The sequence below is a fragment of the Lepidochelys olivacea genome (assembly GCF_965140295.1).
Source record: "Lepidochelys olivacea isolate rLepOli2 genome assembly, chromosome: 11".
NCBI classification, from domain to species: Eukaryota; Metazoa; Chordata; order Testudines; family Cheloniidae; genus Lepidochelys; species Lepidochelys olivacea.
Window position 1 is genome coordinate 44,740,042 of NC_140421.1, and position 12,893 is coordinate 44,752,934.

Genomic DNA, 12,893 nt, shown 5'->3' on the forward strand with positions numbered 1-12,893 from the left:
TCTCCTTCTCTCTCTTCCTCTCCTTTTCTTCTTTCCCTTCATTTATTCATTTGAAGATGTAGGTTAAAATGTTAATAGGTAGTTCTAAGCATCTTTAGATTTCCAACAAAATATACTATTTTTATTTCCCATTTCTGGGATTTTTATACAGTGTCTCATCATACAGTACTCTCCAAGCAGGGGTTTCAATTCATGATATTTTCTTATGGCCTAAAGCTTTCAAAAATGGTTTCTTGCCCTGTTAGTCGCAAAGATTTTGTATTTACTACAAAAATCAGTGTGCGGCTGTCTTGATGAGTCTGTAGAATAAAACAAAAGCTCAGACAGTGGTAGAAATTTCCCCCATTCATTTTAATGTGATGGTAACTCTAAAGCCCAGCTGTTAACATTTACTACTGAAAAGGACTTCAGTATTGATGTAAACTGGAAAAAGAGATTTTCAAACCCAAAAAACAATTTACCTTTGTGTATTCTCTTTGCTATTTATTGAAGTATTTATGTGTGATGAGTAAGAGCTTTTTCCCACCCAAACCAGTGTCTACATTTACTTCATCCTTAACACTGTCAGAAAATGTCAAAAATGCTCAAAGATTTTTGGAATATTAGTTAACCTGCAATGAGTGCTGAATGCCTTCAGTAACAAGGAGAAGAGAGCCAATCAAGCATATATGTTATTACAAGAGTACCATGTAAAACTTATTTTTCGATTCAAAGAAACGCCCAAAATGTCAGCAGGTTGTCACAACAGAATGTCGCAATTTCTGGGATACCACAGATACCAGAAACTTCTCCAGCGCAATGGAACTGACCCACAGGGGATTACGTGAGTGGTGGTTTCTCAGGAGCTAAGCCAGCTCCCTTGCCTTTCCTGAGGACCCTATTCCAAAGGACCTGGGGACCTGGAGATACAAGAAGAGTGTCAGGAACGAGAAGGATGCCCAAGCGGTAGCAAAGGAAGAGTAATTAGTTCTCTTGTCAGCAGGGTGGAAGTGGCTTTTGTGGAGCTGGGGAGATGCCAAGTAATGAATGGTTTGAGGAGGACAGGAGAAGCAAACATAGTGGGTGACCAAAAGCAGTTCAGCCGCCTGCTCAAAAATGTGTGGGTAAACTGTGGTGAGTTTATAGTCTTCTCTTCTGAAGGAAGCCAGTTGATTAGCCGTTTGACTTAAACTGTAAGTTCTTCAGGGCAAGGCCCATCACTTTTATGGGTTTGTACTGCACCTACCACAATGCCTTCAGGTGCTTTCACAATACAAATAATAAATAATGATGATGATTTGGAACAAAGGCCATAAAAAAGGCTGAATCCAGGAACAGTGGAGTGAGGTTAGTCTGGTTAGTGGCGAAAAGGAAGGAGACAGATTAAACTACTGCTACCACCTCCGATCCCTATATCATGAAGGAATGCGCGTGATGCATGGAAATGGAGGAGGCCACCGAGCAGTAACATGAGTTGAGGAAGTATGAATTGGCAGGCAGTTTCTACAGGAGCTGTCCCCTATCTAGGGGGCTAGTTGTGGAAGGCTGAATTAGACTATACACAGCATAGTCCTTTTATTAACTAACTACAGCCTTTCCTTTCTACCTTCTATAGTAAAGATGCGCAAGTGGTTATCTAGAACCCATTTAGCGGTCGAGCCTATGTGGGGCTAGACACAAAGCGTCTGCTTCTTTTGCCTTCAAGTCTGTAGTAAACCAGGGATTGTATTAAGAGCCATGACACTCATGGGGATACAAAATGGGGTCAATTACACTATTAAAATGCAATATATAGATCTGCACATGTGCAGTCAAGATCATAACTACACTAGGAAACATTGATGTGCCATGTCCCCAGTTGTTGTTCTTGTTCACAGTGCTGGATATAACTTGCTGCAAAGTGAAAGATGACAGAATTCTTCACAGAAATTTTCTCATAAAATATTCAGTTTACTGTTCTCGCCTGGGGTGCAATCTGTACAATCTCTATGCAGTTGCAGCAAGAAACAGAAGTGCTGGAATCAAAATTTTCACATATTTAAAATGTTTATCATTTAAAAGACTACCCAACATATTTCTTCTGTTAGAAAATATGTTCACTCTGCCTGGCCTTTCGCTTGGAGAAAAAGAAGTAGTTCCATGAACTCTTTTAATCTACAGAATTCTGCATCAGTCTGACAGGTAATGAAACAATATAATAAATAAACTTTTGCCAAACTGTAATCACTTACTTTTACATACTAAATAATAGATTCTGTCTGTATGACACATGCCTAATGGCCTCTGTATGCCCACTTACACACCTGAATAACTTTACTCCATCTAGTAGTCCCAGTGAAGTCCAACGGAAATTACTCATGGGAACAAATTTACTCGCGTGCATGTAGTGAGATAGCAGCCCCCCCCCACTCCAGTATTAGTTTACAGAGATTCGTGAGATGAAGTTTTTGATGGGGGGGTGAGGGGGTTGATTCTAACAGATCTGAACCAGTGTGGGTATTTCTTTAGGTTCTTTCTCACCTCACTCTCCTGTGCAACAGCAATAAACTGCCTATGTTGCTAACATATTCCAGTACATGCACAGTCAAAAACACTATTACAGTTTGAAATTATACTAGAATTACCTTCTTCAGAATTTTACATTTTTAGAGAAATGGTCTCAACTACCAGCCTTAATATGGAGCAAGGATGGCACCCAGTGGCCAAACACGTTCATCTCACAGTGGATTTATTTCTTAGGGATTTCCAGTTTCCGACCTCTCCTGAACTTTCTAACTGCAAAGAGGTTCTAGCTCAAATGTAAACAATTTGGCTCTACCTAAAAAATGTAAAGGGATGTTACCAAGCTAACTTTGGCAAAAAAAATTGTAAAAATAAACTTTTATTTAAAAAAATTATAGGAATATTACCATTAATATTTTAAAAACAATTACAATAGAAAATTGTGAAAAAATAATCAAGCATTTCCTGGTAGCATTTGCAACCAAAACGTTGCAGCATTTTGCTAGTGCAAACAAGCCAGAAAGTGAACTGGGCTTTTAACAAAGGAAAAACTGCCTACTCCATTTTCATTACTCACACTGAAAAAAGCAATTTCCCCCCATCACGAATACAAAGGATTTTGCTTTTTAATATGATTTTTAAGATGAACATTTTCCTTTTGCATTTAAATAGTATGTAGACAATACTAGAGCTGGTCAAAAGTTCCAGTGAAATTAAATTTGATGAAAAACAGAAAATATTTTTCATGTTTTCCGACCAATGGATGCTATAGAAAAAAGTCAGGTTAGATCGGTACAAAATATGTAATTTTATACAGTTTTGTACTAGATTACTTTGAAGAGTTCTGTCAGTATTTAGAGCAGATATCAATACAACGCTCCTAATAAGGCCAGATTGGGAACCCGGTGTTCCCAATAGTGAGCAATTCCATATGAGTCATCTCAATGTCAATAGGGTACTTCTGTGAATAATTGCTCACCATTGTAAGTGGTTCACAATCAGATCCATAATGAGAGGCTTCACAATATGAGTGATCATTCCTGGAGCAAGGAGTCATTCTGGACTAGTTCTGACTTGACTTGAATGTACAGACACTCTGTCTTTATTGCTATCTGCATGTCTTTTTCCAGTATAAATTTGTAAGTGTTCATAACTGACTCATACTACTTTATCATTTGACAAGTGTTGATGCTTGATCGTAAAGCAGAATTCCTCTCATTCAGATGACATTTTCTATGGACTACATCTTATCTTTCTTGCATTGTGGTTGGTTGAATATAATAATGCTGGACTGCATTTTTTCCACAGAGCTTTTCAGATGAAGAGATTGCTGTCGAGGAAGGTGACCAATCAGATTGAAGGAAAGACAATAGCTCTATTGGATAATGAATCATTTCACCTCCTGCTATGAATGATGCAATGTCTCTAACATTTGCTTGGAAAAACAAGCAAACTGGAAACAGCATCTAAGCCCTGAGGCAGCATTTCTGGACACCACAACGAATGCAACAAAAGGAGAAATTTAACAACATATATAAACAACGTAACCAATATCAACAACATAACTGATAGCAGCAACACACTACCACATGAAGTCTTTTAGCATGGGGTAAATTAGTTAACATCAATCCCTTTTCTTACATCGTTCCCTTTTTAAGGTTTCTCAACCTGACTGTTGTCAAAATATCATTACTGTAGTGAAAACAATGACCTAATAAAGTGAAAATAGCCAGCAGTAAAGGGAAAATGTCACTGATATTTTTTTAGACTGCTGATTTGGGCATATTTTTTCCTTAGGAATGTATTTTTAATTTCTGTAAAAGGAGCCAGGAGCCCAGGTTAGGCGCTTTGATTTAGATTTATAGTAAAATACAATCAGCAAATAATTTTCAGTTTCTTTTTGTGTAGAATTCTTCCAAAAACGTAACTGAATGTCTTGCTTACTTGTATTATCTAGTTCCATTTTCCTGTTATTAAAAGTAATAGAAAACAAATTTCCTGTAGTTTATGGATAGAAACAACTAGGTAGAGCTTTAAAACCAATCAGATTTATATTCCAGTTTGACTATAATGTTGTCAACTTTCTATGTTAGAGGTACTCATTTATTATTTAATATAGCTACTTACGGCATTCCCTCATTCTGCAATCAGAACAACAATATTGCTTTTTGATGCTTGTTTTTTAACACATAGCATATAATCATATAGAGACATCACTTCCCTATAAAATTCTATAGAACACACCTATTAAAAAAAATTCTACTAAATTCCATAATGTTGTGGGGTAATTTCCACAGAATTTTAATAAACATCTATGGACTCCTATTGTTTAATTCCTATTAGATTATATAAGACTGTTCTATAAGAGATGTTCTACTAAAGTCCTAAGATCTTTAAATAAAGGACTCACTAATAATCACAGAAAACATCAGAACCATCTCAATTTTCAGCCTAAACCTCAAGGCATTTTGGACAGGTTTATGATAATCCATCATCATCTTTTGTACTGGTATAGTACCTACTAATTCAAGAATCTGTGAGCCTTACAGAGGGGTTTGAATATTATCCTCTTTTTACAGATAGGGAAACAAAACATAAAGAGATGAAGTGACTTGCCCTTCTCACTCATGTGATCCATCAGTGACAGAGCTGGGAACCTAGCTAAATACCAACACTTAGATACTATGGTGGCAGACCCCATATAAATAAACTAGACAGATATACAGACATCATCCTGGAATCTAAACATTCCACCTGTCCTGCAAGAAAAGAGAGTGTGTTTTTGCCACATGAACTCAATATTATTCAATTGAAATAACTAGAGGTTTTTTTTTTTTTAATTGAACTTAAAAAAGGAAACACTGTAATGAAATTTTTCCAACATTTTTTTACATTTGTAGATCTGGTGACTTTTTTTAAATTTCAACCTAATTTCAATTTAATTTTATTTCCACTGTCCATCACAGAGTATCTAAGAATGTATAAAATTATAACCTCAGATAATGGATGTACTAAACTCATTTTATTCCATTACAGCTGGTGCCGTCACAGAATTCAATTTATGCAAATAAGTTGTCTAATCAGTGTGTCCAACTGTTTAGATTGTCAGGTCGAGTAGCAGTAGTAAAATTGTTTTCCTTTTTTAGCTCAATTTTCCTCAATCTTTATTTTATGAAATATCTGTGATTTTTAAGAGACAAAAATCCAAGCACAACTTTGTTTTCCACAATTAGGCTAGTCCTTTTTGAGCCACAGTTAAGCCAAAGTAGCTGAGACAGAAGGGATATATTATTATCACTACAATCTGAATCAAAGATTTTGTACGGTAGGTGATCCATTATTTTTGTCATGTGGCTCTCCTGTGTACTGTTCACCTTACAGAAGGGACTATCTCAAAAAGCAATAAATAATGCATCATAGCCATTAAATATTGATCTGGCTTATACCATTCAGAGCTGCACAATTAGGTTAGCTTTTTAAAAATAGCTTCTTGTATATTACACATCAAGAGAGGAGTGTTTGCATATTCTCTCTGTAAAATACATTAGTTGAATTTTAAGGTGATGTGTGTTTGTGGGTGTGTTTATTTGCTATTTGAGTTTTCAAACTGATCTAATACATAGCACTTGTTTAATCCTATCTCAGGATTCAGTGACTCTTTCTTTCTAAAAATATCCAGTCCAGAGGCTCGATCCTGCATTCTTTACTCTTGAAGGCTGGATTTCTAAATCTGGATAGCACTGGGAAAAAGACAATGATGTTTCAGGCGTGGTGAACCTAGATCCCAATGAGAAGGCGCCAGCCAGGCAGTATAATACAACTCTATAGGACATAACCGAATATAGGCTAAACAGAGTTTGGTTAACGGAGGCTTTTCTATTCAATAATATTACAAATGATTTTAGCCAAACATTAATAATGGGAGTATGGAAATTAGAAATGTCTGCCTAATTTTAAATTGAAGAGACAACAGAGTATTTTAATTTCCATTCTGACTTGGCACACAGCTTTTAAAGACACAAATAGTCCTAGTTTCCCAATAAATTAAAGAAAATGAATTCATGTAGATATGGGGGCATGATCCACCACTGTGACTCCAGTTTTATGCTGATGTAACTCATTTTGTTTGTAATGGAATTACACAGATGTAAATCAGGAGAAATATAGCGGTGAATCAGGCCCATGACCTTCAGTAAAATAATCCTGAAACATAGGAGAGGAGATTTGCCTCCATAGTAGAACTGGGTGATTTCAAAAATTGGAGAAATATTCATTTGAATTTTTAAGGAACTTCCTTCATCTTTGTATTCATCACTCTTGTCTTCAATTCCTGTGAACATTCATATGATTGAGTTTTAGATGCAAGAATACTTCTGGAAACCACATTTTAACCTCATGATCACAAATGTTTACAGAAGGCTGATTTTAAATTTGCTTCCTGGAAACAAAGCAGTTGCAGCAAAAGTCTGCCTATAAGAACTATGCTGTTCAAGTCAGAGAATAGAAATAATACAATGTGATTTGTATGACCAGTCCAAACTAAGCAACAGAGATCCAAATAGCAAGCCATCAGAGTTTAAATGAACATTACAAAAAATGTTGAATAATTTTGAATAACAAATACATTTGAGAGAATCTGTTGATGGGCATTCTGTGAATAGGAAAAGATTAAATTTGTGTAGTGCATTATGTATTAGAAACTATTTCTTCAGCTGTAGACCATAGTGTAATATTATGTTTATATGTCTATTACTTTTACTTTTGTACATCATTCACAGGAGCAACATCCATTTTCAAATGGAAGATAGGAGTACTGTACACATCCCAATTATGGGAACAATGGTGGGAAACCTAATACTGTTAGTCCTGATGGTCTTTAGTAGCTCTAGTGGTGTAATTTTCCCTAATTCCCTCCCCCATCTAAAATCCACTGTTATTCTGTAACTACAGAAACTGAAAAAGGATCCCAATCTGCATTGTATGCCAACCCCAAACTCTCATTGATTACAATGACTTTTTAAAATTGGCAACAAATGCAGGTTTGGACCCTAAAGATTCATTTGTTGTTAACTGAGATCCCAGCCCCACTGTAGTAAGCACAATATACACATTAACAGTGCATAGATAGCCTGCCACACTAAGAGCTTACAATCAGAATAGACAACACAGACAAAGGTTGCGGGAAGAAAGCATTGTTATGCAGTTTTACAAATCGGGGATCTGAGGCAAAGAGAATGAAATCCTAGGCCCACTGAAGACATTGGCTAAGCTCCCCTTCACTTCAATGGGGCCTGAATTACACCCAGAGAAATTATGTAATTTTTGTCCAAGGGCCACAGAGGAAGTATGTGGCAGAACTGACTACTGAACCTAGATCTCTTGAGTCCACTCCAGTGCCCTAGCCAAAACACCAACCTTCCTCTCTCATCATATGACAAAGTGAGTGATAAAATGTAATTTATGTAATTCTTCTGTGTCATTGACAGCAGAGTACATGGGGAAATTTCCATGAAGTCAGTGTCCCCCACTGCTCTATGGAGATGGAGGGGGGCAGGGAAGGTGGACACCCTGACATTAGCCCTTTTCTTCCGCCCTCCCTGCACAGCAAGCAGGAGGCTCCCAGGAGCAGCTTCAAGGCCGAGGGCAGGAGCAGCACATGGCAGTGGGGGTAGGGAAAGCTGAACTGCTGGGAACTGATAGCCTGCTGGGCAGCTGCCACAGGGGAACTTAGGGGAGTGGGGAGTTGATAGGGGGGCTGTCGGTCCACCCTGGCTCCAAGCCCCCACCAGCTAGTTCCAATGGGCTGCTCTTCCTGCAAGAGGTGGACAAAGCAGGCAGCTGCCAAACAACGTTATAAGGGAGCATTGCACAACTTTAAATGACCATGTTCTCTAATTGATCAGCAACAAAACAACGTTAACTGGGACGACTTTAAGTGAGGAGTTACTGTAATTGGATTTCTTACTGAGATGGAACCTCCAATAAAAACAACATTTTGGTATGACCCCAAATGCTGGGTTATTTAGAGAGTAACTTCTAATAATGTAAGCATTTTTAAAAGAAGGCAACCCAGTTTTGAGACCTATTATCAGTGAAGAGCTATTTTTAAGAGGGTCATTCCAATAATTCAGGAAGTGGAATTCCTTCAAAAATGTAGAAAACTAAGTATAATGTGGAGATATGACAATGATACAATCATAGAAATCAGACATGGAAAAGATCTATTAGGTTATATGGCCTATCATCATGTTCATTTACAATGTTCAGTATTGTACCTTTCCTCCTCTACTGCCCAGTATGGATTTCAGCCTCCCAGCCAATGGTGCTTCCACTACTTTCCCTGAGAGATTTTTACAAAGCCTAAGTAGACTTAGGAAGTTTAATTAAGGAAGTTTCCTTTTTAGAAGAAGAAAAAAAAAGTGAATTCTCAATAGGGGAATAGCAGCAATGGCAACCAAAGTGTCATTTGTTACTTCAGGAACTTAGAAATGGCATTTTCTTGTGATGTGATTTCTCTGATGAATTGTAACTCTTTAAAAAGGGCACCCACTGTAGCAACATACATTATTCTCAGCTGCAAAAATTAAAGTTGATTTTAATTGGAATTTCATCAATAACTCTTTAACAGCCTAGACTACAACCTCTTGGATTTATTGTGATACAACAAAAATAAGATAATAGACAATAGCCTCAGGAAAAATAAGCTTCAAGTATATCTATTCATTTTCATCACTTGGTAACAGCCACTACTTAAAAGTTTATGCAGCCAAAAATAAAAAGGAAAAAACATTTTGGGGATAGATAAAATAAAGAACAAAAAGATAAGGCCAAAGATAAATAAGATGGCAAAGATAGAAAAACAAGATTGAGACAGAGGAAATTTATTCATGTATTTTTATAAAAATCTGTAATGTGCCCAGCCTTGTCTGAACATACATCCCCTATATAAATTCAAATACAAAATATATTTCAGAATTATTCACTCCCCTTGACATACAAATAAATATCCACCAGCAAATATTAAATCTGGCTCTGGCGGATCATATTGTGGAGTGAGAGCCACAGTCAAGGAATCCTTATGGAGCACACTCCACCAACAGCTCCCTACCATTTATAGAAGGGGGCTTCAGCTTGAGCACTTCCATTTATGGCAAGTGTAGCAGCATTACATGGGGTCAGAGGTGGTCTCTCAGGTCATTGTTGTCATCACCAAGGCAAATCCCAATGGCACATAGCCTATTGGCAGCTCAAGTGCCAGCCTGATCGATCTCTAGGTAGGTACATAAGGCAGCCTGGCTGGATGTTCAGTCTATGGCCACCACTGGCAATTTTATCGTGCCACTGAAGCTTTTGGCGACCATATGATTATGACTGTATGGCAGGATTCCTTGGCAAATATACTTCATAATTCATTGGTCTTCTATCCTAATAATGTATCTGTACCAAGGAAACCATTGAAACCAGTGCTGATGAAGGTGGTTGCTGGGTTTGGCTATAAATATTGGTGAACTTGTCCTGCCACTTAATATGGAACAGCTGATGAAGATGATGATGATTGAAAATATCAGCCTGTGGCCCAAACCACTGAGAGCTTTATGGGCTAAGAGCAACACCTAGAATTCCACCTAGAGATGAAATGTAAGCCAGAGCAGATCCAGAGAACTGGCGTACTGGGCTCCTGAGACGAAATTCAATGTACTAAGCAGGTTAAAATATTCTGCACTAGATTCAGTTTGTGAGTGGCCTTAAGGTGTATTCCTATGTAGAGCACATTACAGTACTGTAGATTTGAGGTGATAAAGGTATGGATAACTGTGGCAAGGTACGCACATGAAAGAAAATGTTGCATTATTCATCAGGCACAGATGCAAACGGCATTGTAGGCCACAACTGCTGCCTAAGAATTTAATAGCAAAATGAACATACACAACTGAATTAGAAGTGGTGGTTCCACATTGTCAATCAATGCAGCCACAGGTATCAATTTTTCCAACTCTTCTGCTGCTTCCCCAAGCAACCTAGATCATCTCACTGTTGTCCAGATTAAGTTGCAGCCAGCTAGCCATGCCCCAAATTAATAGACAGTGATTCATTCCATTGTTATAGCCAGGTCAGAAGAAATGGAGACAGAGCTGAGTGTCAGCAATGTATGGATGTTACAGCCCACATCTAACCTTCCCATCAGCCTGATACACACTTTCTATAGGAGAGGAGACAATATGTATTCTCCCAGAAGTGTCATTTATAACTTGAAAAGCACTCCAGAAGACAACTAATGACAGTCAGTCATAGACAGCTATTTGCACACATGGAGTGCTGACAGAAACTAAAGAGTAGACCCTGTGATGTTGCACGTCATATGTTTTATAGAAATATACCTATGAGTGTGAATATGATGTAATTGGAATATGCTTTATGCCTAAGGTCTCTTGTTAAGGTATCATAACAAAGGTTATAACCCACTGAATATATTCCTCCTATTTGTATGTATGTATCATTCTTGTATCTGAAGCTAGAAATATGAAGTATAACTCTGAGGTCCTATTGTAATTATGCAAAGTGTGGGCCATTAATGGTGGCTTAGAATCTTGATGGCTCCCATTGACTAGGCCAATTGGTTGTGAATGGGTTTATTTACTTGCAATCCTTCCTGTGTACAGGTGTGGGCCAGCAGGTTGGTAATGAAGAATGAGGTCTTACAGTGACATGTGACCATGGCACCTGAGACTGGAATCCATCTTTTATCTCAGGGATGGGCAAACTTTTTGGCTCGAGGGCCACATCTGGGTGGGGAAATTGCATGCAGGGCTATGAATATAGGGCTGGGGCAGGGGGTTGGGGTGTGGGAGGGAGGGGGTGCGGTGTGCAGGAAGGGGCTCAGGGCAAGGGGTTGGGGTGCGGGGTATACAAGGGGGCTCAGGGCAAGGCGTTGGGGTGCAGGGAGGGGTGCGGCAGGGGGCTCAGGGCAGGGGGTTGGGATACAGGAGGGGTGCGGCAGGGGGCTCAGGGTAGGCAGTTGGGGTACAGGAGGGGTTCTGGGTGCAGGCTCCGGCCCGGCACTGCTTACCTGGAGCAGCTCCGGGGTGGCAGCGGCGCGCAGCAGGGCTCAAGGCAGGCTGCCTGCCTGCCCTGGCCTTGCACCACTCCCGGAAGTGGCCGGCACCACGTCCCTGCGGCCCCTGGGGAAGGGCAGGGCAGAGGGCTCCACACGCTGCCCTCACCTGCGGGTACCTCCCCCAAAGCTCCCATTGGCCGAGGTTCCTCGTTCTCTGCCCTGTTTTACTTTTCTATGTAGAAGGAGGGGTGGGGACCCAGAGAGACAAAAGATTCCCACTATAAAAGGGGGTGGAACAGAACAAAGGAGGCTGCCAGTCATGAGAAAACCCCTAATTTCCACCTAAGATGTCTGCTGGAACTAACAAGGACTGTACCAGGGGAAAGGATTGGACCCAGTCTAGGAAGGAGTCTAGTCTGTGAAAGAAGCTTATCAGAACATCTCTGAGGGTGAGATTTTACCTGTAAACAGTTTCTTAATGTATTAGGCTTAGACTTGCGTGTTTTTGCTTTATTTTGTTTGGTGACTTGCTCTGTCTCTTATTACTTGGAACCACTTAAATCCTACTTTTTATACTTAATAAAATCACTTTTGTTTATTAATGAACCCAGAATAAGTGATTAATACCTGGGGGGGCAAATAGCTGTACACATCTCTCTATCAGTGTTATAGAGGACAGACAATTTATGAGTTTACCCTGTATAAGCTTTATACAGAGTAAAACGGATTTATTTGGGGTTTGGATCCATTGGGAACTGGGTATTGGAGACAGGATACCTATTGAGCAGTTTATAGTTAGTCTGCAGCTTTGGGGGCGTGGACCAGACCTGGATCTGTGTTGCAGCAGGCTAGCATGTCTGGCTCAACAACACAGGGTTCTGGAGTCGCAAGCTGGCAGGGAAAACGGGCTCAGAGGTAATCTCAGCATGTCAGGTGATAGTCCCAAGGGGGTCTCTGTGACCGAATCTGCCACAGTCCCTTCTTAAAAAAATTAACTCCTGATAATCTTGCAGGATTCAGCATGCACACACAATTATTAGCTGCCTCCTCACTCTAAATATGCCATTATTTAAATTTGTTGTCTGTACTAAAGAAAATGGAAAGTTGGCACAGAAAATACCTTATTTCTATCACCCAGAAAGTAATACGAAAATCTCAAAAGGTTTAGAAGTACTGTTGGATACTGCAGATTCTGAAGTTTTGACTACTTATCTTAACCACGAGCCTTTTGGAGCTACGCTCATCCATCCATTAGCAGTTTGTACAAACGGCCGCTGTGTCTATTTTGAATATAAAAGTAAAACTGACTTTTTTGTTTTTCTTTTTATCTGACCTACATTCATTTTATCTTACAGTT

At 39.1% G+C, this 12,893-nt stretch overlaps 1 protein-coding gene across 1 annotated transcript in view; it reads right to left on the reverse strand.

Moving 5' to 3' along the window:
* Positions 1 to 12,893, reverse strand: part of PDE11A (phosphodiesterase 11A) — a 216,051-nt gene that overhangs the window by 64,071 nt on the left and 139,087 nt on the right. The gene's annotated exons all lie outside the window — the stretch shown is intronic.